Consider the following 25,144-nt stretch of genomic DNA (forward strand, 5'->3'; position numbering starts at 1 on the left):
AAAGAGTCAAAGCAAAAGGTGATGCTACTGAGGACTGGTCAGGACCATGGAGAGCTCCCAGTAAACCTGTTTTTACAGACTTGGTTGTTCACTGGTGTCTATCTATACGTTTATGTAACCTCAGAATACGAATTTGACTGAGTCGATCCCTTTATCCTAAAGAGAAAAAAACAGACAGAAATTTGGAAGAGATTTCGGCAAGATACACAGTGAGTTAGCAGCAAAGTCAAGGTGAAAAATCAGACTTCTAAATGTAGGTTAAAATTCAGTCTCTGACTCTTAGTATCTCTGTGACCTTGGACAAGTCCTGAGAGCTGTTTTCCATCAGTAAATGAGAGGATCTGACTCCATCTTTAGGGTCTCATTCAGCTCTAAATCTATGACCTTATCATTCCAAATATTTATTAAGTATTATGTAAGTACTTATTAAGTGTGGTAAGAAATAGCTCTGGGGGGAAAAAAATTCATCCATTTATTCAGCAAACTATTAAGCACTACTTACTCTCTGCCAGACACTATGCTTGCATTTGAGGTTTACAAAGATAAATTAACTAGCTTCTTTCTTCGAGGAGTTTATATTCTATTATGAGTTGGGAGAGACAAGTACATTAGAAAATGAAATACACAATATATGCAAAATAATTTCCAGAAGGAGGTCACTAGTAGCTGAAGGGGGTGTGGGGGGGAATCAGGATAGACTTCCTGTAGGAGTTAACTTGAGATTAGCATTGAAGGAAGCTAAGCATTCTATTATCAGAGGGGAGGAGGGATGCCTGGAGTTCATATTCTAGATCTATGAGCCTCTTCTATCCAGAGTTATGTACCAAGCACTGCCAGCAGTTCTCTGATTATTTCTCCACCAGACTTCTCTCAACTGAAGTGGAAGCAAGGGGTCCAATATCCCTGGACAGGGATCTTCACAACCAGCTAACGCTTAGAGGGAGACCAAAGAAATATGTTATATTCACAGAGCTTGAAGCAGTTACCCCTTATCATCAGCATCCAACCAGCCACCCATAATCTCTGCCTCCTGTTTAGTGGAGATCTGATTGATTTGTAACATAAATTAATCTTAAGCATGTAACTACCTGCAGACTCTTCAAACCCCAATCCTTACTCTGATCCTAGACAAGGGATTCTTAATCTTTTCTGTGTCATGAACCCCTTGGACAGATTGGTCAAATCAATGGCCTGTTTGTCAGAATACTATTTTTAAATTAATAAAATATAGAGAATTACAAAGGAAACCAATTAATTATGTTGAAATAAAGATGTATTTTTTTATTCATTCAACTTCCCATCCATGGTCCACAGGTTAGAAATCCCTACTCGAGACTGAGCCTTGACCCTGTATTTTGGCAACAGATTGATGCTCTAGAGGGCTGAACTCATACCTAGACTGAGTACCATTGCATATAAGCCTCCCCTGACTGATTCTTAACTTTGTCTCTCTTCCTCCTCTGACGGGTTCTTGATCCATTCCGCTGATGGTCGGAACTTGGTGCTTATTTTCCTTCCTCTCAGCGCCTGGGGCAGGACAGCCTGGCTCTAGGTGGCTGCACCACTAGGCGCTTGGCGGCCCCTCCCGCTTGGCGCACACTGCCCCAGTTTTCTGCGTCCCCCCCCTTCCCAGTTTCCTCTGTGGCCGCCCCCCGCCCCCGCCTCCGCCCCTACACACTTAGTCCCACCCTCCTGGGTCCGTGCCTGGTTTTAGGAGCAGCCGGTCGGCGCCTCGCTCCCTCCCCTCTCATCCCCTCCCTGCTCTCCCCCACCTGCCCCTCCCGGCCGCTCCTGCCGTATTCTCGGGGGATCTCGGGCGGCCGCGGCTCCTGCAGCATCTCTGGGCATGGGGCCGTGCGGGGCGCTGCGGGCGGGGGCCGGAGCCACCGTTGTTTCTGCTTAGGGGCCGGTGCCGAAGCCGGAGCCGGAGCCGGAACGGAGCCGGAGCCGGAGCTGGAGCCCGACCAGGAACAGAAGCAGGATCCGGAACCAGAACCGGAGCCGGAGCCGGAGCCGGACCAGGAGCCGGACCAGGAGCGCAGCAGCCGAGCTGGGACCGCGGAGACGTGTGCGCTGCATGGCCCGGGGAGGCAGCCGGGGGAACAGAGCTCAGGTGAGCCGGGCCGGGGCTGGGGAAGGCACCGGGATGAGGGGTAGCAGGGGTGAGGTAGGGGAGGCCGGCTTCACTGCAGCGGGGCATCCCCCTCCTCATTCCAGAAGAGCAGCCTCAGCCTGGTCAGTCCACTCTTTATCCATGGGCGGGGGCGCGGGGGGTGGGGAAGATAGGGACCAGAGCAGCTCTCTCTCATCTGGAAGGAGGATGTCACTGTGCTGGGGCAGCCCTTTCCTCATAAATTCACAGAGCCTGGAGGCGGGGGGGGGGGGAGCGCACTGCGGCCCCTGGCAGCCACTTCCTCATCCCGGGAGGAAGGGTCACTGTGCCAGGGTATTGATTCACAGTAGCCCCACAGGGGTGGTGACGGTCTTTTAGCCCCGGACAGTCTCTTCCTCATTCCCAGGGAGAGGAGATAGTAGTGAAACACTGGGGTCCTGGTTAGCCCCTTCTTCAGTCCTGATGGGGTGCATATGTATGCCGGGAAAGACTGGGGCCCGACAGTCTTCTCCTCAATCCTGGCAGGACCGGGAAGAACCGGGCCCGGCCCGCCCCCCTTCGTAGATTCTAAGAACCTCAGAGGGATTCGGACTATCCAGCCACCAGCGTCCCGGTCCTTCCTCTGGTGGCTGTGGGGGGAGGTGCTGGGGAGAAAGCTGGGGGGGGCACTCCCTGGATAGGGGATTGGGGGTGGGTCATAGCCAAGGCCCCTAGTGCAGGCTGCACATAGGACTCTGACCAATGTGGATGGGGATGGGGGGCAGGGGCCTCTGATGGAGGAATTTACTGCGAAATGCACGTGGACGGGCCCTGGTGGTGGGGGCGCCTTTCCGGGAGGGACGGATGGGGGGGCTCACGTGGCCTGAGAGGGCTTCCTTGGATGCCTGGGTCCCTCCCTCAAAGGTAGAATTGGACTAACGGGGGAGGAAGTGCAGGCCCGGGTGCTGCATGTCCAGATGTGTCCAGATGTGCCGGAGGCTTCTGTGTTCCTGGGGGGAGGGGGACATGTGTTACCTGGACATGTGACTCGCAGTGTGGGGCTTCAGCCTCTATGTCCTATGCCTTTCTATTCATCTATCTTGGCTTTCTCTGTTATGTTGGGCTTTAAAAACAAAAAAAGAGAGACTGGTATAATACTAATATTTAATATGAAGAGAGATTGGATTGGAGGGGGGAACACTTGAATGAAGGGTGATAAAGAGGGTGGAGAAATTGAGTTTCACTGGCTAATATGGGGGGCATCCAACCACCCTAGGAAAGTTGTCCTCTCTTTCTTAAGGAAAATGGGACAAGAGGAGGATAAGGAGCATTGGACTCTGAAAAAGGTATCGATGTAGAGGGGTCCCCTGTAGCTCCTCCTTCCAGCTTCTTCCTCCAGGCTAGGCTCACCCACTCAGTCAGAATGTTGAGTCTTTCAATCTGGGCACCCCGCTCCACAACAGGGGCAGGTTTTGCTATATCCCCTGAGGGAGATTGGAAAAGGGCTAAGGGGAAGCTCCTCTCTTTCTTTTCATGTCTCTAGTTATCCCCTTCCTGCCTAATTAAGCTCACAGCTTAAAAGCTACAGGCAGAGAAAGAATATTAGCACAGGATCCCCCCTTCTCCTTCACCCCCACACCAACCAAAGCTCCATGGGCCTAAGTCCATGGGAAGGATTGGATGGCTAGTTCCCCTCTTCCTTCTACTGCTGCCACTCTACCAAGATTAGACCCTGGGACATCCAAGACAAGGGTGACCACCACCACTCTCAGCTAGATCTGGCCAGAGATGTCTGCTAATGAGTAGGCCTAGAGCTCCAGGTCTGAGAGGAAACTGGAGACCCCAAGAAAGATTTCCTAGACCTGGCTGGCCAAAGGGGGTGCAATATTGGAGGAGCTTAGAAAAAGACTACCCTCTCCATCCCAACTCCCCTCTCCATCCTGACTCCCCCTCTTTGGAAACTAGTCTCCCTCCTTTAGGTTGACTGACTCAGAAAACCCAATACTGTTTGCTTCCCAGACCTCACAAGGTTCCAAGGAAGGGACGGGTGATGTATAAGGGGAGAAGGAGTAGATTAATCTCTTTCTGAACCTTAAGAATATTTCTAGAGCCTGGGGCCACTCTAGGATCAAAGGGGGTTGCAGACTATGGAAGAGGGATGGGAAGGGGGTGTGGTCTATAGGTACCATGGACAGGGCAGAGCTGAAGCTGGAGACTTTGGATGGCAAAGAAATGACATGGCAAAAGAAATCAATTCTCTTGAATGTGGGGCCTGTTGCTATCATTAGAACTTAAGGAGAGCTGTGGGGTTAAGGGTCTGGTTGCTCCACAGGTGGCAAAATAGCCCTAGGGACCTATCCTGAGCAGCCACCGAGGGGCTGATCAATCTGTTTCCAGCAGGTGCTGGAAATACTAGTGATGTGGACACAGTATATCTCTATAAGTGTATGTGATAGATTTATGCATTTTTCAGGACATATGTAGTGTGCATCTTTCAGTGTGTGTTTCTGCATGCTTCTGCATATATCTCTGTGTGTCTTTGCCCATGTTTAAATGTCTTTATATGTATGCCTTTATATCCCTAGGTGCATACGTGCGGTATGTATATTCTCTGTATGCTTTCCTGTATGTTTTTGTGTCTGTGTGTGAAAAGGGGGAGGGAGGGAGAGATACATCTGTAATGGTGATGGTGATAGTTATAAAGACCAGCTGCATTTTAGGACACCTGGGTTCTCCTCACTTACCAAAAGGATTCCCTTAGACCAAGTCTCCACAACCACTCTCCCAGGATAGCAATTGTCTGTTTGTTTCTTTGCTTGACCTGGAGGCTACTAGGGCATATACAGACAGAGTGGCTCAGTGTGTGTGTGTGTGTGTGTGTGTGTGTGTGTGTGTGTGTGTGTGTGTGTTTGGAGTGGTTAGGAAGCACAATTGAAAGAATGACAGGATCTTGTTTTGCTGCTGTTACCTTCATCCTTGAGAAAAGATGATACTCCTGGGCCTACCTTAGGAAGGCTTGTGTGTCTGGCAATAGGAATAGTCTGCACCCATCATACATATCCTCCTCTGTCTCCCTAAGTGACCAAAGACACACATCTGCAAAATGGTAATCCACATTTGGGGCTAAGAGTGGGCTATGGCCCAGAAAAAAGGTTTAAAACTAACCAGCCCCAATAACTAGGGATACAGTCCAAGAGGACTATAATTGTTCATTGTTTTTAGATTGGGAGGCTTCCAGGAATTAGGTTGGGGGGCTCTGAACCCCTTCCTGTGTCTCCCATTAAGATAAGGGGAGCAGGATTTATGTATTGTGACCGAGGGAAGGCTTTAGATAACATTATACAGTAAACATGTTTTGTATTTAGGTCTGGGAGCTAATGAGCCCTCTTGAAAAACTAAAGCAAGGGAGTTTGTGTTTCACATGCCACTGAAATGGCAAAAGGAAAAAAAATTAAAAGCAGTGATGGATAAATAACCCTACCAGGATGAAGGATCAATTGGGATACATTTCAGGAGGGTTGGTGATAAGTTCCTTGGAAGAAAGTAAGATCTTTGAGGGCAGGAACTGTTTCATTTCTTTTTGCATTCTTACTATTTAATGGTGCTATATACAAAATAATATCTTAAGAAGTGTTTTGGATAAATGAATGGACACTGGGGATCCTACAGAGGAGTGAGATCCCAGTAGTGAATGAAGGGGAGACCAGGTCTTATATTTGGATATGAGCCACTTTGGTGAGAATGGCAGAATAGAAGAGTGGGGAAGGGAAGTAATTTTTGCCTCCATGTATTTGAAAGGATATCCTAAAGAAGAGAGGCAAATTTCTACTAATTGGCTCCAGAGGACAGAATCAGGAACAAGTAAGGAAGCTACAAAAAGGCCGAGTATCCAATATCCAGAGTGACTCCCCGCTCTCCACCATTGTACCCCTCATTTTTTCCTTTTTCCAGGTATCCAAGTAATGACTGAACTCTTGGAGAAAGCCCAGGCCTATGCCAGTCATACATTAAGGGGCACACAGATGAAGTGTGACAATCCCTATTAGGGAACTAATGGTCAAATAGGGGGATCAAGGCTCCTTTGCATGGAGTGATAGCACTTATAGACAACTTATGATTAGGACTAAGTAATATGGGCATAGGAAAATTGGATTTGGAATCAAAGAATCTGAATTTGACTATAGAAAGTTAACTCTGCTACTTATTAACTATATTATCATTTGCCACTACCTGGATCTCTGTCCCCTTTCAGTTTTGAATTCTCTAGAAGTTTAAAGAAGAGAGAGGCAGAATGTTACAGTGGAAAGAACATGGATTTGGATTCCATATACCAATCATACCTTTGGCACTGACCATGTACCTGGATAGAAAGAAGTCATTTTGTTTCTCAGACCTTTAGTTATTCATGGAAGTGATCATGTGTATGCTATCTACCTCGGTCTCTGATTTTTTGTGATGAAAGACCTTTGTAAGTCTTAAGATACTGTTTAAATGTGAGTTGTCTTAGTTAATAAAGGAGGCTAATCAAGCTTAGAGTGGAATGGGTACAGCTCCTAGATATGGATGCTGAACTTTGAAGGTGGTACAGGATTGGGGGAAGGGGAATTATACCTGTCCTAGAGGCAGTATAGCATAGTGGATAGAAAATTGGGAAGACCTTGAAGTCCCACCTCCAACACACACTAATTATAATATTATGGTCAAGTTACTTATCCTTTCGGGGTCTCCAGATAATTCACTTAAGACTGTAAGTTATAAATAGGTCATCAGTCTATATTGATAGAAGGAGTTTCCACATTACACGGTCCCCCACAATATTGAAATCGAAGGTCTAAGGGGAGGAAATAACCAATCTATACTACTAACCACACTGGATTGTTGTGAAGATCAAGTGAGCTGATGTGATGCCATATTTCTCAAAATTTGAGGTTTACATACAAAGTCTTTTACTTTGTAGAATATTTAAAACCTTTAAAATTTAAAATATTTAAAAATTTAAATTATAAAGCAGTATAGAAATGTCAACTACATTTTTCACCATTATTATGCCCAGCAATTTCTAGAAGGGATATTTGATATCCCTTTTGTGTTGTGTTTCTGTGTGGCTACATTTTCCTGCCCCACCCTGGTTTAAGCCTCTAGTATCATCCAACCTAGGAGCTCACATTTTTCGTACTTGACTTAATTTGGAACACATCTGTGGCCCCAGGCTCCAACTCCTGCCTGGCATGAAGGATGAGATCTGCCTTTGTCTGATTTGGGGGGCATCACCTCACCCCTATCCAGCTCTCATTTATGTAGCTTCTTGCAAACTACATGTAATTTGTACTCTCTTACATTTTAAATATGATAGACAAGCTCTTTGCAAGTTACAGTTACTTGTCGTAGACATAACCAGTTATATACTGAATCTTCCTGGTAGGACTAGGAAGCAGATTGAGGCAAGAATGATCAATCTCCACTAAATAGCTGGGAAAACTGAGGCTAAAGAAGAGAAGAACCAGTTCAAGATCATACTGAGTTAGTGACAGAGGAATACAGTTCAAGTCTTTGTATTTCCAAGCCAAGTTGTATATCACAACTGTATTTCTCTCTCTTACCCTGAAAGTTTGGTGTTCTTTGTAAATGAAACTGAATTGAAGTAAATTGGGATTGCAAAATAAGGTTTGGAAATTTCTTGTCTAAAGGACTTGTTAAATGACCACCTGTGAAGTGTTTTTAAACTCACTGTCCTCTATCTCAGACTTGGAGGACTCAACTTCCTTTTTGGTTCTATTTGTTCTAGACAGAAATGACTAGATCAGTGATGCTTACATAGTACAGTTAGAAAGAAATATGAATTTCAAAACACTTCTGTCATATATTTATTTTTAAAAAAATTTTGATGTTCAAAGGGATGCTCGTCAGTTGTTTAGGAAGTTCACTTATATGGAACTTTCCAGACAAAATTATGCAAATTACAAATCATCCAACAAATATGTTTGGAGGACAACTAACCCTGATATAGCTCTATTGTGGTAGAATAGTTTCCTGACCTAAAAGAGGTTATGTCTTTTCCCGCGCATGCAGTTGGGATGAAGGACTTGCCCAGATCACACAGCTGGTAAGCATTAATTAAGTGTCTGAGACTGGATTTGAACTCAAGTATTCCTGTGGTACTTTATCCACTGTGCCATCTAGCTGCTCTGAGGTTATATCTTGGTGGAGGGACAGTATTAATTCTTAAAATCAATAGCAAAAACACAAGTTTCGAGATTCTTATTCCAGGGCTCACTAGAGGCATCATGGTAAGTTCAAATCCCACCTTATATACTTAATAGCTATGTGATCTTGGACAGGTCATCTAACATCTATCTACCTGTTTCCTCAACTATGAAATGAAAATAACATCACCTAGCTCCCAGGATTATTGTAATGACCAATAAAATAATATTTGTAAAGCACTTAACACAGTGCCAGGTGCATAGTAGGTGCTTAATAAATGCTCCCTGTTATTATTATTCCAAAATCCTGGACAGCTAGATGGGACAGTGGATAGAGCATCCCGCCCTAGAGTCAGGAGTTCAAATCTAACCTCAAACACTTAACACTTATTAGTTGTGTGATTCTGGACAAGTCACTTAATCCTAATTGCTTTGCCAAAAAAAAAAAATAGAGTAAAGACTAAATCCTGCCCCCCTCACGCAGTTATCAGGGAGTGGTGAGAGGCAGCTAGATGTGCAGACATGGTCCTAGGCAGAGTCAGAAGGCTGAAGTTTGAGTCCCAGCTCGCCACTCATGACCCATTTGGCAGATTCTAGTGCATTTCTGAGCTTCAGTTTCTTCCTCTGTAAAATGGGGCTAATAATCCAGTACCTGCCTCACAGAACTATTGTGAGGATCAGAAGAGATAGCAGATGTAAAAGGCCTTTGTAAATGCAAGATGAATGCAGGCTATTTTGGGAGCCCCACTAGCTCGGCCCCTCTCCTCAGACTCACAGGGATTCAGACTCACAGGGATCCGAACTCAGCCCCTCTGAGCCTCCCTGACCTAGTCTCACCTGTCTGGTGGCCCGAGCCCCTTGGCCGAGGCTCCGGCCTGCCTCCCCAGGGGTGCCCCTCCGTGTCGCCCCCCAGCAGCTGGCTGAGGGAGGGGCCCCTTCTCCCCTGCCGCCCCCGGACCCTCTCACCACGGCTGCGTCATGCGGCCGAGAGCTCGGGAGCACAGCTTGGAAACGGGGGCCCGGGTTTGCTAAAGACGACAAAAAAAATTTTTTTTTAAATGCTCTTCCCACACATCTCAGGCTGCCTGGCTTCCACCCCCAGCCAACAGCACTGAGTGTTGGCACCTCTCCCCGGCTCTGCCAGATTGGATCATGGGGGGAGGGGTGCAGAGGAGGCTCCTTCTCCGGGAGGGGGGGAGAGCCCTCCGTGCTGGGGCGTGGGGGCTCATGGGGCCCAGCCTCAGTTTCCTCCGAACGTCGGAAAGCGTAGACTAAAGTTGTTGTGAATGCGGCATAGCGCACTTGGAACCACCAGACCCGAGTGTGAATCCTGGCTTTTTTAGTTGGGCAAGCCGTTTGATTTCTAAACTTTTAGGAATGAGAGGGAGAGGGTTAAGCTAGACCATCAGTCTCTCAGTAACTAGGTTACCTGTCAATTAATGGGTGATTTTTAGTCACTTACGGTGACACAGGCGTTGTACCAGACCTTGGGGATGCAAAGGAAAAAGCAATAACGGTCCCAATCTGGGCAACATGTGTTCTGCATCTATGCAAGTATATACAAGGTGATAATGAAGGGAGTCACCAGTCCTATCCAGAGCAGGGAGGGCCTAGGATTCTGGGTGCAGGAGACAAAGTTTAATTCCAAGTAGAAGGAACTGGACATGTTTAGCCTAGAGAAGAACTTTACTTATGTACTTATTTTTAAGTTTTATGATCGCCTTTTGTTTCTTTACATGGTTATTTTACCTTAATTTCCTCACCACCACCGCCAGCAGCAGTAAGTCCTTCCTTATAACTCAAAACATGTAAGCAAAGCCAAAGCCTTGACAAGCACATCTGAGTGTGTGAGCAAATACCACTTTCCACATCTGTGTTTCCCACTTGGCTACTAGAGAAGGAAGGAAGATTTCTTTATCAGTCCTAGAGGGGGACAGTGCGGAAGTTTGATCGTGCTTTAAGGAGATTATTTACATTATTGTAGTCATCATGTACATTGCTCGCTTTTGTAGTCTTCTCTTAACATTTTTCACAGAGAATTTTTCACAGAGAAGATAAGATTTAGAGGGATCTCGGTACTTTGTCTTCAGATGTTTGAAAGGTGACTTGTGGAAGAGAGATTCACCTTGTCCTGCTTGGGCCCCGGCAGGTAGAACTAGCAACCGTAGGTGGAGTTTGCAGTGAGGCAAGTCTCAGTTCTGTGTAGGAAAAATCAAAATGATGGGAATAGAAGGAGCTGAGCTGCCTCAGAGGGAGTTCCCTGTCACTGGAGAGCTTCAGGCAGAGGTTGGGTGACCCCTTGCTGGGGATGGGGCAGAAGGGATGGGCCCAGGTTGATTAAATGGCCTCTGTGGTTCTTTCCGGTTCTGAGATCCTCTAATGTGATTCTCTAGGTCTCGTTCTCTCTCAGAGACCTAGGTCAGAGACAGCTGGAGGCCCAAACACAAGGCTGCACTGTGTAATCATGGGTGTGTGTAACAAGCTGATGTCAATCGATATCCTGCCCTGAGCGTTGTGGAGATGGTGCTGGTAACACAAAGGCTTGGGTGGTCACATTGGCCGTGGCCTGTCGGCCAGGAAGGACTGAGTCTGTCCCACCCTGGGCGGGGGCTTCTGCTGGGAGGCTGCTGGGGCATCCCACCAGGAGCTGATAACGGGGAAACACCTGTGGAACAATCCTTTGTGGGAGGGAGGGGCCTGATCTGCAGCTGTGTTGTCTGAGGTAGATTGGGTCATTTTTCGCCATGCTGACTCACCTGGCCCCTACCACTTATCTCCTTTGTGAATCTGAGGGCTAGGATGGTGGTAGGAACCAAAGCTTGAAAGTCAGTGTTCAAACCTCCCTTCAGTGAAGGGCGATAATCTCAGGCAATTCAGCAAGCATGTCAAGTGCCTCAAATGTGCAAGGCCACAGGGAACAACAACAGCAAAAACTAAAATGGCTTTGCCCTTTCTGAGAAGCTTCCAAATCATTTAACCTTTTTCGGGCCTCAGTATTCTCATCTGTAAAATGGGGTGGGGGGGTTTAGATCATATCTAAGATCCCTTCCAATTCTAAATTTGTGATTCCTCAAGAGGCCTTCAAATGCTGAATCCCATGATCCTTTGACTTCTGTAGGCTATATTCCCTCTCCTAGAATATTTGGGGATGGAGATTTATGAAAGTTCATCTCCTTGTCTAGAGGGACAAGTGGCCATTTTGAAAGGTTCTGACATCCGCTAGCAGTTAGCTAGATTAAAGTGTTAGACTTTGAGTCAGAAAGGCCCGAGTTCAAATTTTTTGTCAGGTATTTACTAGCCATGAGGCACTGAACCTCTCAGCCCCAGCTCCTTCACCTGTAAGGGAGATGACAATAGCACCTGACTCACAGGGTTGTTATGAGCATCAAATGATTCTCCTATTACACTGTAATGGAAAGCACTTTGTCAAATTTAAACTGCATGTAAAGGTGAGGGACTTTCAGGCAAGAACTCTTCTGCAGGAGTCAGGGAAGAAGAAAGGGAATGAGGATTTATAGAGCGTCACATGCCAGCCATTGTGCTGAGCACTTTTTATAAATATTATCCCAGTTAACCCTCACAACAGTTGTGAGGGGAAGTGCTAATATTATCCCCAAGTTACTGTTGAAGAAATTGAGGCAAGCAGAAATTAGGTGATTTGGTGACATGCAGATGGTGCACTGGATAGAGTACTGGTTCTAGAATCAGGAAGGCCTGAATTCAAATCCGACCTCTTGCTACTTAACACTTGTGAGCTAAGTGACCCTAGGGAAGTCACTTAACTCCAATTGCCTTCCCCAAAAAGAAAAAAATTAAGTGACTTGTCCAAACTCACACAGCTAGTGTCGGAAGCTGAATTTGAACTCGGGTCTTTATGTCTCTGGGGCCCAGTGCTCCATCTGTTGTACCATTAGCTGCTGTCTCTAGTGATAGATTAGAAAAAACTTTGAGCTGGGTGGCAGGACACCTGCGTTCTAGTCCTAGTTCTGCTAGTAAGTCCAGGTATCAGCATGTTTGAGATCCTTCCTCTAGCAGGACCTCAATTTCCCCATCTGTAAAATGGGAATAATAATGCTTCTACTTCCCTCATAAGATTATAGGTGGGAGTTGTTATGAGTCATGTCTGACTCCTTGTGATTCACATTTGGGGTTTTCTTGGCAAATACACTCAAGTTCCTTCTCCAGCTTGTTTTACAAATGGGGAAAGTAAGACAAACAGGGTTAAGTGACTTGTCCAGAGTCATATAGCTAGACGTGTCTGAGGCTGGATTTGAACACATAAAGATGAATCTCCTTGATTTCGAGCCTAATACTCTGAGGTACCTAGCTGCTAGTTAATAGAATAGAAAGAGGGCTGGGTAAACCCTAAATCTTTATGGTAAGTATGAGTGTTATTAATAATAATGATAATAATGCTCTCACATACCAGTTGTGTGACCCTGGGTAAGGCATCAAACTTACTACTCTAGGTCATTCTCAGTTTGCAAAGTCAATGCCAATCTATGTTGATAGAGAGGAGTTTCCTCCCTGAGAACTCTCCTCTACCTCCAAATGATGAACTCCGAGCTACAACCCAGAATAACAACAGGAGCATCATCTCAGATTGAATTGTTGAACACAAATCTCTAGGACATAAAAGGGATCCATAAAAATAAATGTCACTATACCAGCCACTCATGACCTCTAGACTGCAGGGAAGATAAAGCCTTTATGATATAGAGACCTTGCAGGGATGAGCACGATGAGCATGGTGAGGTCCTTCTCATGCTCATCACCCTGTTTGTAAGTAATTAGCTGATCTTCCTGTGCTATAGTCCACAGAATAGATGTAAGAATAATAGCAGGACAGTAACCATTTTGATTTGAATTCTATAAAAGAAGATGAGAAGTATTTTCATTAATAATAATGATAAGAAGAATAACCGTTCGTATTTATATAGTGCTATGAAGCTTTGCAAAATAGTTTACATGTATCTCATTTGATCCTCACAACAACACTGGGAGGTAAGAGCTATCATTATCCCTTTTTTAAAGAAAAGGAAACTGAAGTACATAAAAGTTAAATGATTGGGAAGGGTCATAGAGCTAAGAAGTAGTCAAATGTTTCTGACTCCAAGTGCTTTATTCCACTAAGTTGAAGAGCTATAGGATTTGAGCCATTGGGATGCCACGTTCAGATGAGAGAGCAATGATCTGGCAGCAGAGAACCAAGGTGTGAGTCCCACCTCCTCTATTTGTTTGTGTGATGTTGGACAAGTAATTTTCCTTCTGTGAGCCTCAGTTTCCCCATCTGTAGAAATGAAGAAGTTGGAGTAGATGATTTCTAAGTTAATCCTTCCTGCTTTGAATCTCAGGATGGGAGCTCAACACTCATCAGAGGGGTTGTGTTTTGTTCTGTTTTGTTAAATTTGGCTTTCCCAGGCATTCTGCTTCTAGCTGATAAGTCTAGATCATTAGTGTAGTGTGAAGTTGTGTCTTTTGATCACTAAACCTACTGTGACCAATTGATTGAGCTAACAACCACCCTGGAATGGGGGTGGATAGTAAGCAGTGGAACGGAGGACAAGGTGCACATCAGATGTCCCCTTGGCTGTGGCAGAATTGGGAACAAATGTCTCATTAACCTTTTGCCTTCCCAGTCCCTTGAGACCAGTGAATGTGGAGAAAACAGTGGAGGAGGGGCTTCTGGGCTGGGACACCAATTTTTTCACCTTTCTCCTATTCTCCTTTCTTCAAAGGCAGGACCTTCTCCCTCCTTCCTAAAAACTGAGGCTGCTGGAAGGAGGTGCAATCCCTCGAGTCAGGGTGTTAGTCTCAGTTTCTTGGAAGGTGCCTGGGTCTGGGCAGGTTGGGATGTGAGAAATTCCTTAAGTGCAGCATGAAAAGTCTGGAAAGAGAAAAACATGTTAGGAAAGATACATGAGGGATTTCTGCAGAACCAGGACTAGCAAAGGGGTCTCTGAATGGAATGGCTTCCCTTAGCCCTGGGCCTGTGGGAGGAAGAGGTAGTCCCAAAGTCCAGAAACACTTGAACCTCCCAGTCATTTCTAGCTCCAATGGGCCCTTTGAGAGTCCTCATCCCATCTCTACCCCCATCATTTTAACCTGAAGTCACCTGGACGCAAGCATTTTGGCAGGAGACTGGGCGGAGAATGCTTTAGGCTACCAAGCTCAATCCTGTGTAAAGTACGTTGTGCTTTTCCATTAAAGCTCTTCCACTAGGCTAGGTCCTTCCATTAAACCTTTACAACAACTCCTAGGCAGCTAGATGGTACAGTGTATGAAGTGCCAGGCTTAGGGTCAGGAAGGAGCATCTCCCAAGTTCAAATCCGACCTCACACACTCTAGCTGGGTGATCCTGGCCAAGTCACTTCATCCTGTTTCCCTCAGTTCCTCATCTGTAAAATGAGCTGGGAAAGGAAATGCAAACCATTTTGATATCTTGGCCAAGAAGACCCCAAATGGGGCCAGGAAGAATAGGATGCAATTGAACAACTGAACAACAAAAACTCAGGGAATGAGTGGCAGGGATAGGAGCAGAAGCCTGGGCCCTTAGCTTTCAATCCAGATGTTCTTCTCGACCTTGGCATGCTTCCTCCTTAGGAAGAATACCTTAAGAAAGCAAAATCTGAGTGCAGCTGTGAAGACAGAAAGGCTCAGGAAGCTATAGGAGAAAGAAAGGGCATCCCGTGCCAGATTGAGTAAGGGATATAAGGATGCAGGAAGGATGAACACGAGACCAGAGAATTCTGCCCTTGGTGTTTGTTAAAGGGCCCTGAAGTCTTTAAATGAAGGCAGAAATATTTAATTGTGCTTGTCCCTAAGGCCATAATTGCAGATAGTCATTGAGAAGCTAGTATGAGCATAGGAAAGTAATCAAAATGGCAAGGGATGACCATATAAGAAGATGAGGTGAAAGGTGTCGGGATGGTTAGCCTTCAGAGGAGGTGACTTAGGGACACAATGTTGTAATTCAATATTTGAGGTTCTGTCATGTGGAAGGTGGGTTTGAGTCATTCTGAGTGACCTCAGAAATCAGAAATAGGACTGATCAAACAAGAAACTTGATTTAAGCACCTACTATGTGCCAGGCATTGAGCATACAAAGACAAAAATGAGAGAGTCCCCATCCTCAAGGAGCTTACATTCTGTTGGGAAGAAGGTGAAGAAAGAAGGATTTCAGCCCTATGTACAAGACATTTCCTAACCATGGAAACTTAAATTAGTCCAGCATTGCAATGAACCTCTCTGAAGAACTTTCTCCAGTGGTCTTTATGTAGAGGCTGTGGGACCACTTATCAGAACTCCTGTTCAGGTATGTCTGAGATGGATAGTGTTTGAAATTCTTTTTAGATCCCAGAGTCTGAGTCTCTCTGATTTGCCTGACTGTGTTTTAGGGATGGAGGGAAAAGAGGGAAGGGGACTTGGGGCCCTCAGAGACAGATGGGAGAGTGAGAGACAGGTTTTCAGTCTTTTTTTGGGTAAAAGTGAGATAAAAAGAAGGAAAGGAAAACCTATGAAGATTTGGGGAGAAGGAAGGCAGTGACCTGTGGGGAGGGGGTTAAGGTTGAAAGAGCCTCGTGCCATGGTGTGGTAGGAAAAGCTCTGGATTTGGAGACAGCAAGTGGGAGGCAAGAGGTCCAGCCCTGCCAGTTACTTCCCATGTGATTCTGGACAAATCATGCTCCCTCTCTGGGCCTTGGTTTCCCCTTTTGTAAAAATGAATTATTGGACTGGATCTTAAAGTTCTTTCCAGTTCTATATCTTGTTATTTGGGGGGTGGGGCAGGAGACCCAGGTTCCAGTTTTAGTCATGTTGCCTCTGCAACATGAGAAGATGATGAGGTCAGTTTGCTAATATTAGTTGTCCGTAGAGTATCCAAATCCTATAGACAAGCAGGACATAAAGCATTGTGATCTTGTCCCCACCTGCCATCTGGTCTCTATGCTGCGATTGGGCATCTTTCCTCTCTCCTTCATCCAGCTGTGTCTCATTCGTCCTTGGAGACTCAGCCCCAAAGTCAGGACACCTGGATTCCACCTCACCTCTGCTGCTAATCTTACTGTGGGGCAATTCCCAGACCTTCCCTGGTTCAGTTTCCTCATTTCTACAAAGAGGGACTAATTCCCTTAGGCCCCGATATTCTGATGAGGTCATCCCAGAAGTCAAGGGCAGTGTAGGCCGTGGAAGGAGAAGGCTGAGTTCCCAGACTATCAGTCCTGAGGGTTTAACTCCAAGTTTGGGGGGGGGGGGCTGACAGGTCCCTCCTTTCCCTAGTCTCTTTGTTGCTCCTGAACTGACATGATTGGCAGGGCATCTTCTCTTTGGCAAGATGTGTACAGCCCTGCACTCATGAGTCCGTGAGATCTCTCCCAAACCTTTGCTCTTCAGTTTTATCCCAATGTGTAAAACATAAATATTCTCCATGACACATACCTTCCACCCACTACTCTACATACAGTCTGTCTTTCTCTCTCTGTCTCTCTCATCTACTCCACTCCATCCCTTTATCGCCTTCTATCTCTATCTTCCTCTCTTCTTCCCTAGAGACATATCAACTGTCACAGAGCCATGTTTTAGGGGCTCAGTGTCATTGGTGCCCCCATAATCCTGCATCTTCCTTTTTTTCCTATGGGTTTAACCAGAGGGAAATCCCCACAAAAAGAGTCTGATGTCATTGGATCTGGCCAGACTCCTTGAGTTATCCCAGAACCAGCCTAGCTGTGAACCCCAAAAGAGTAAATTTGTCCTTTTGATACAATTTTTTCAGTAGCCCCATGGCCAATTCTGCAGTAGCTGTGAACAGGATGCCTGTCTTTGCACATGATATGCCATGTATCGGGTTTCAGCTTTCTCTCATTCTCTTCTTCTCTCCCTTCTCCTCTTTTCCCTCCTTCTCTCCCCTTCTTCTCCTCTTCCTCTTCCTCTTCCTCCTTCTCTCCTTCTCCTCTTCCTTCTCCTTCTCCTTCTCTCTCTCCCCCTCTTCCTTTTCTCCTCCCCTTTTCCTCCCTTCCCCCCCTCTATGTTTCTCCCTCTCTCTGTCTCTGTCTCTCCCTTATATAATAAGGACACATAGACCCTACACCTTGTATCTGATGAGTTAATTCTGCTGAACTTCTAATCCAAGCAGGTTTTTGCCTCCATCCAATTTCATAAGCAAGGAGATGCATAAATGTTTAGAGCCCAAGAACCACTTTGGTTACGCCCTTCATTTGCTGACCAATTACTCCTCCCTTCCCCAGTCCACCAGTGGCTTCCAATTTAACCTGGAAATTGTTTATTTTTACATAGTTGTTTGTCATGTTGTCTTCCCCCTTAGGACAGTGCCTGGGACCTAGTAGGTGCTTAATAAATGTTTATTGACTGATTGACTAAACTGAAATGTCAGATTAGAAAAGCCTCTTTATGATTCTGGTTTCAAGTGTAAAATAGTCAAGTATCTTCTCTCATTTAAGAGAAGATCAAAATCTGGAAGGAAGCCTCCTGCTATGAACTTTTGATATTAAGTTGCTTGGAGCTCTCAGAGCCATATGGGGTCTAATGACAAAAAGGATAGAATGAAAAGCTGGACAGTTAAAAGAGATTGTTATTCTCATGAATACTGACTGTGGGATCTTGGGCATGCCCCAGTCTCTCTGAGTTCCAGTTTTTCAGTTTGTAAATTGAGAATAGTAAACTTTTAAATATTTATAACAACATTGTGAAAAACGCATTTAAAGGTGTTGTAAATCTTAAAGTGGGTATCAGCCCTACAGAAACAGATTTAGAGTATAAAGGACTAAGTTCAAAACTTGCCTATGATACTTACATAATCTTAGACACTTCTTGGGGCCTCAGTTTCCCCCCTGCAAAAAAGTCCCTTCTAGCTTTAAAGTTGTTTTCTTGTCATTACAAGTTCTTCACCTTCACAATAATTAAAACTGGGAGTCCCAAAGGGCAATAAGGCTCATTGTAGATATTAGCAGACTACCCCATATTTATTTATTTATTTATTTAACCTCACATTTAAAAGAATTATTTGGGGAAAGTGATATTAAGGATGTCATCAGACAAATGGATGAAGAAAAAAATGAAGGACAAATCATTTAATGAGAGCAAAATACAAAAGGTGAACAGTAGCCCAAGTGGTCCGTTGCTGTCCCTGTAATGAAGACAGAATATAAGAAAGGTCTCCAATATGTCGGTGCATTTATAAGAGGACACTTGTCAAGATATGCATGGAATTAGAAGGCATGGAGGGGTCACAATCTACCTCTTCCAGAAAGATCCTGGATCCACTAGAGTTTGGGAGTAAATTCTGTTGAAATCTTGGGAGAAATCCAAGAAATCCAAAAGCAACAGGTGACAAAAATCAAAAGCATTTTGCAAACCCTAAATCACTATATAAATGTAAGTTACTATTATTAATAGTAAACTCTACTTGAGTCTTTGCATGCATTTTGGGTTAGTTCAGCCTCAAGGTTGAAGATTAAGGGGAATGATACCTACCTAATTATGCCTAAGTCTCTATGTTTCTTTAAATCTCACTCTAAATTGTATATTCTTTTTAACTAGAATGCTTTCTTTAATAATGTATGACTAATATTAGGTTAGATTTCTTGATTTTAAAAATTTTCTTTTTCATATAAAGACTTTAAGAGATCCATCATTGCTAGTCATCTGCTGGTGGAGTACCTAAATTGTAGGTTAAAGTAGTGGAGTGGGGGAGAATCCAATTCCTGATGAGGGGAAAATGGGTTGCACCAACATGTCTTCAGAATAACTTTAGCTCCAATTCCTGATCACAGTTATTTCAAGCTGACTCAGAATCTCTCAGTTACGTCAGCTCTCTTTGAGGTCTCCTTATCATCTCAGCCCTGGGGAGCCATTGGGTTTGGGGATTCGATTAGGGGGGCATCTGGGGGCAAACTGAAAAACATGAGTAACCTCGGGGCCCTGGTAACAACTGCAGAATCCTACTATGTACAGCAGCCAATTGACGTGTACCGGTCCCCTGGGTACCCGTGCCCATGCTTGGTATGGAGAGGCGGAAGAGGAGATCTGGACCAAGTTCTGGGCCCCATCCTTTGGGAGCTGTGAGAGGAGCCTGGGAAGAGCAGTCAAGCCCTACCTGCAGGAAGCTCACAGTCTGGAGGGGGAGACAAGGCTTCCCGATATAAAAACAAATGGAAAACACAAGACGCTCTGTAGAGAAGCTCCTGGCCATGACAATAATAATCTGCTACCATAATCATCATTACATAAGGAGATGCTCGCAGCATGGGGCAGACACTGTGGAGAATTTGGTGAGGAGGAAGCAGTTAAGGAGCAAGACATGGGACAGGAGGGTGTTCTCTGGGCCAGCCCCACATTGAGCCAGCCCCTCCCTTCTGAGTAAGCCTCTGCCCCACATATTCCTGTGGGGGTGGGATGGGGAATATTCTTAGAGATAGAGAGATCTGGGTTCAAGTCCCAGCTCAAATACATACAGGCTACTGGGGGCCTATGGAAGCCACTTAACCCTTCTGTGTCCCATCATTTACAGAGCAGATGTCAGTCTACTTTGGTAGTGAGAACTTCCTCCTCAAGAGCTTCTTATAATAATAAAATCACAAGTCTGGTTAAAAACAAGAAAAAAAAATAAAAAGCAGATGTAAGTCCTCGAGGGCAGGGAATTTTCATTTTTGTCAGTTTCCCCAGTGTTCCCACTATGCCTTCTTGTTTGTTCAGTAGTTTTTTTCCAGTTATGTCTGACTCCATCTGCTATTTCTTGGCAGACATACTGGGGCAGTTCCTTCTCCAGTTCATTTTACAGGTGAGGAAACTGAGGCAGATGGAGTGAAGTGGCTTGTCCAGAGTCCCATAACTAATAAGTGTGTGAGACTGGATTGAACTCATGAAGGTGCCTACTGCACCACATAGGCATCTGAGCACTCCACCTGATATATAGTCAATTTGGAATGGAGAGAATACTTCAGAGGGACTGACCTTTGGGGAATTATAGAATCTGGATTTTTCAAGATTTTTTTTAAATTGAAAAACTTCTAAAGTCATTGAATCCATCTCTCTTCATTTTACAAATGAGAAAACTGAAGCCCCATAAGGGCAAGTGAGTTGTTCAGGGTCATATATGGATTATTACCAGTTTTTGAACCACCCGACTCCAGCCTAGAATTCCTTCCCCAACCTGGGAGGAGTAGGGGGGGGGGGGGGGGGGGGGGGGGGGGAGAGTCCTAGAAAAGTCCTTAGCCTCAAATTTCAGCTCTAGGTCTTACTGGTGATATGGCCACAGCAAGTCAATTAACCCTCTAAGTCTTCTCTAATCCAACCATGTCATTTTACAGAGGAGGAAATAATCCCAGGATAGGGACACTGAATTACTGAAGCTATACATACTGATAGAAAGTAGTAGTAGGACTGGCTTTAAATCTCTAGTCCTCCAGGAAGCTCTGAAGTCTTCAGATATACTCTGGAGTTGTTCCTTTACCTCCCTTCTGCTTTTCCTCTACTTTTCCTCCTTTTCCTCCTCTCTGGATTCCTTCTCCCTCCTTCCTCCTCCTCCTTTTCTTCCTTCTTCTCCTCCTCCTCTTCTTCCTCCTCCTTTTTCTTCTCTCTCTTTCTCCATCTCTTTCTTCCCCCCCTCTCTCTTTTCCTCCTTCCCTCCCTCCTTCTCTCTCTTTTTTCTCCCTCTCTCTTTCTTCCCCCTTTCTCTCTTCCTCTCTTTCCCTCTCTCTTTTTCCCTCCTTTCCTCTCTCTCCCTCCCTCTCCCTCTCTCTTTCCTTCTCTTTCTCTCTCTCTCTTTTTCTCGTTTCTGTCTTTCTGAATTTCATTCTCTCCCTCTCTCTTGTTCTTTGTCTCTGCCTCTATCTATCCATCTATATTTCCTTCTCTCTTTTCTCTCTTTTTCTTTGTCTCTTCTTCTCTTTTCTCTCCCCTTTTCCCCCTTCTTTCTTTTACTCTCTCCTTTTCTCTTTTTCTTTCTCCCTCTCCTTTCTCTCTTCCTCTCTTTTCCTTTCTTTCTCTCTTTGTTTTTTCTTTCTTTGTCCTCCCTCTTTCCCTCTCTCTATCTCTGTCTTGTTCTGTCTGTCTGTCTGTCTCTTTCCCTCTCTCTTTCCATTTTTCTCTGTCTCTATCTGTTTTCTATCTCTCTCTCTCTCTCTCTTTCTCTCTCTCTCTCTCTCTCTCTCTCTCTCTCTCTCTCTCTGTGTGTGTGTGTGTGTATGTCTCCTTCTCTCTGGCAACCTGTCTATCTCTGTTTCCTTCTCTCTGTCTCTCTCTCTCTCTATCTCTGTTTCCTTCTCTCTGTCTCTCTTTCTCCCTCTGTGTGTTCTTTCCTCTCTCTCTCCCCCTCCCTCAATGGCCTGATTTGCAGGCTGATGCTGTGTCCCATATACCACATTTCAAAGCTCTAGCTCCCTAGGGGGTAAAGGGCTATAGGAACCCAACCCATAAGTATTCATGACATCTACTAGCCCTGGGCCAGCAGACAGACCCAAATCCCTCTTTCCCTGCCCCCTTCTTATCCATTAGGAGCAGTGACCTCAAGAAGAAGTGAGATCCAGACCTAATGGGTTGGCCTCTCTGAGGCTTCTCATCCTCAGACAGGAAAAAGGACAAGGATTTTTGGTTTGTGTGGTATTTTTATCAGTGGTGATGGTTAGGAGGGAATGGTCTCTGCTTTTAAAAGCAAACACTCCTGGAAATCATCCATACTGCGGTTGATGGATGCGCCTGAGTTTAGATTCTGTGCTGCCTGGGGGTTTGGGAGCAGATGTACTTTGATGATGCTCTGTATTCTCCACAGATTTTGAATAGGTCGGTTAGAGGCTGCTCTGGGGGGAGGGACGATGTCAGCTCAGCTGTATCTGAGCTGGGACATTGCCTTCTCCCTGCTTTGGCTGTGGGCCCCTCTGACCCTGATGCAATTCACTGGCTCCCATGATTTGGAGGTGGATGCACTCTATGAGATCATCGAGTCTAATGATGGCTTAGAGATTGGGAAGGGAAGAAGAGGAAGAAAGAAGGCAGGGAGGGCGTGGGGACTGTACAAAACTGAAGAAAGGAAAACTGGGTGTTGGGGGAATGAATGGGTAGGAGGCTGGCTAGGCTGAATGAGGCTGTAGGAAATGATATTGGAGTCATCTCAGTTGGACAATGTTGCAACAGATTGAGTGCTGGTTTGGAAGTTCTGGATTAAAATCCTTTCAAATCTATCTGCAGTAGCTAGGTGACATGGTAACTACAGTACTAGATTCAGTCAGAAAACTTGTATTCACATCTGACCTCAGACACCAGTTGTGTGGCCTGAAGCAAGTCCTGTAACCTTTCTCAGCCTCAGTTTCTTCTTCTGTAAAAAGGAGATAGGGATTGTTATGGTGGACAAATTAGTTGTGTGTAGCACTTGGTAAGCCTTAAAGAGCTAGGTAAGTGTGAATAATTATTATTCTGCTATTGTTTGACTTGGCAACCACTCAATTTCTCTGAGCTTCAGTTTTCTCATCTGCAAAATGAGAGGGTTGAACTGATCTTTGAAATCGTTTCCAACTATTAAAATATGATCCTAAGATGTCTTTTTTCCCTGAGGCAACTGGAGTCAAGCGACTTGCCCAGGGTCATGCAACCAGGAAGTGTTAAGTGTCTGATACCAGATTTGAACTCAAGTCCTCCTGACTTCAGGGCTGATGCTCTATCCACTGCACCAGCTAGGTGCCCCATGTCTTTTTTTTTTTTAACAGATATGGAAACTGAGTCCCATTTATTTCATACCCTTGGTTCAAGAGCATATATTGGGTTAAAGATGATGAAATAAATGTTACAGGTATTGCATTTGAAAGTTGAATGTAGGGAGTGGCGAGGGGCTAGAGTATACCAATGGGAGTGGGGTGCTTCTCTGGTTCTTTAGATCAGCTACTTTCTTATTGAGTTATTCAATGCTTAGAACTTGGTGCTAAGGAAACCAAGGTCTTGGGTTTGAACCCCCACATGGATGAGTTAATTCTGCTCTCATAGTCATGGTAAATATTGAGAGAATATCAGAGTTGGAAAATACCTTAGAGTCTATCTAGCCCAATTCCCTTATTTTGCAGAGAAACAAACTGATTCCCAAAAGGGAAAAATGGCTTGCCCCAGGGTCAATGAAATTTGCTTTATAAAGCATTTATAAAGTGTTATCTACCTTTCACAAGGACCAGTGCTTGGGAATGGGAAATACAGATATAAATACATTGTTTTATTTTTTTACCTTTTAGTAAGAAGAAGTAAGAGAAGGTCACCAATAACTTTAGTACAAATGGGAATATGACACATAGATCCTGGGCTTAGAAATTCAAGGGGCTCAGAATTCATCTTACTTACCCCTTTCATTTTACAGATGAAGAAACTAAAGTCCAAAAAGATTATAATACCTGGAATCCTATTATTCATAAATGTCTGAGGTAGGATTTGAATCCAAGTCAAATCTAGATAAGGTATGAAGGGAGAGACAAGATAGAGACATCACCACCACTTCCACCTATGGGGATCAACAATGGAGGCTTCACAGAAGCAGTCAACTTGAACAAGACCTCAAAGGGATGGAAAGAGAAAGATTTGATGTGTTAGAGGGCAAAACAAGACCAGAGGATTGGTGTTCTCCCCCTTTTGACAAGTCACCCCATTTGACAAGACCACAGAGGGCATGAAAGGGGATATTAGAAGAGAGAGCTGGAAAAGGAGATTTGGGCCAGACAGTGGAAAATGTTGAAGGCCAGGTTGGCAAGTGTGAACATTATCCATGAGTCAATGGGACCAGACTGCAGAAGGAAGAATACAACATACTACACCATCCCTCAAAGTCACACAGCTTACACAAATGGCTCATGGATGGTGTGTTGGCAGTATTCTCTCTGTATAGTTAGGATGGCATGCTATTCATAACTGGGAGTTGGGACTGATTATTTTGTCACCCCTTTGAAATCTCCAAATCACAGCATCTTATTTAGATGCTCTAGAAATCATTCAAAATCCATCCTTTACCTGAATAGGTCTCTCTTCTACAATGGTCCTAGCAAATGGTCATCCAGCTTAGAGAACTCCCAGATTCAGAAAATTTATTACCCCTTGAGGCAGCCCATTCCACTCTTGAGCAGCTCTAATTGTCTTCCCATCCTCCCCATAGTACTTCCATTTTCTCTCCAGGACCAAGTAGGACTCATCAATCTTCTTCACAACAGCCCTTCAAATACTTGAAGATAGTGATCATATACACTCTGCCTTCCCAATCTCTGTTAGTCTCCTCTAGGCTAATCATCCCAGCTCCTGCAATCAGTGACATGGACTTGAATCCCCTCTCCATGCTGATCACATGCCTTGGAAAACATGTGACAATTGTTCAGCCATTTAGTTGTGTCCAACTTTTTGTGATCCAATGGATAGGACAAGTGGTTTTCTTGGCAAAGATATCAGAGTGGTTTGCCATTTCCCTCTCCAGAAGATCCTTTTTGGGGGGAATGAGGGGAATCAGACAATCAGAAATTAACATAGAAGTGACATAACTATGAAGCAGCTGGGGCTGGATTTGAACTCAGGACTCCAAACCCAGTGCTTCACCTTCTGAGTCATTAGCTGTTTCTGGATTGCCTTTCCTAAATTGTAGCACCCACAGGCCATAGTCCTCCTGATGGAGTCTACAGGAAAAACCATCTGTATGTGGTCCCTGGGACCCCTTCACAACCCAGATTCCTGGATAGAAAGGACCAGATTCTGAGGCTTCTTGATCACTGATCAGGGAAGGTAGAAGCAAACTTCATCCTTTGTCTTCCTGAGCTCAGACTTATAGCACTAGTCCCAAATCTACTCTTACAGTGCAGTGTGACTTGCCCTTCTCACTTTT

At 44.9% G+C, this 25,144-nt stretch overlaps 1 protein-coding gene across 4 annotated transcripts in view; it reads left to right on the forward strand.

The window, feature by feature from the left end:
- The first annotated feature begins 1,739 nt into the window (after positions 1 to 1,739).
- The window catches only part of DLGAP4 (DLG associated protein 4), a 222,315-nt gene continuing 198,910 nt past the window's right edge, over positions 1,740 to 25,144 (forward strand). Inside the window, exon 1 of one of the 4 annotated variants that reach the window (XM_031953956.1) lies at positions 1,740 to 2,113. The gene's annotated coding sequence lies outside the window, so the exon portion shown is untranslated. The remainder of the gene's footprint in view (positions 2,114 to 25,144) is intronic. The other 3 variants (XM_031953958.1, XM_031953957.1, XM_031953955.1) reach the window with 3 other exon arrangements.

This window comes from Sarcophilus harrisii, chromosome 2 (assembly GCF_902635505.1).
Source record: "Sarcophilus harrisii chromosome 2, mSarHar1.11, whole genome shotgun sequence".
Lineage (NCBI taxonomy): Eukaryota > Metazoa > Chordata > Mammalia > Dasyuromorphia > Dasyuridae > Sarcophilus > Sarcophilus harrisii.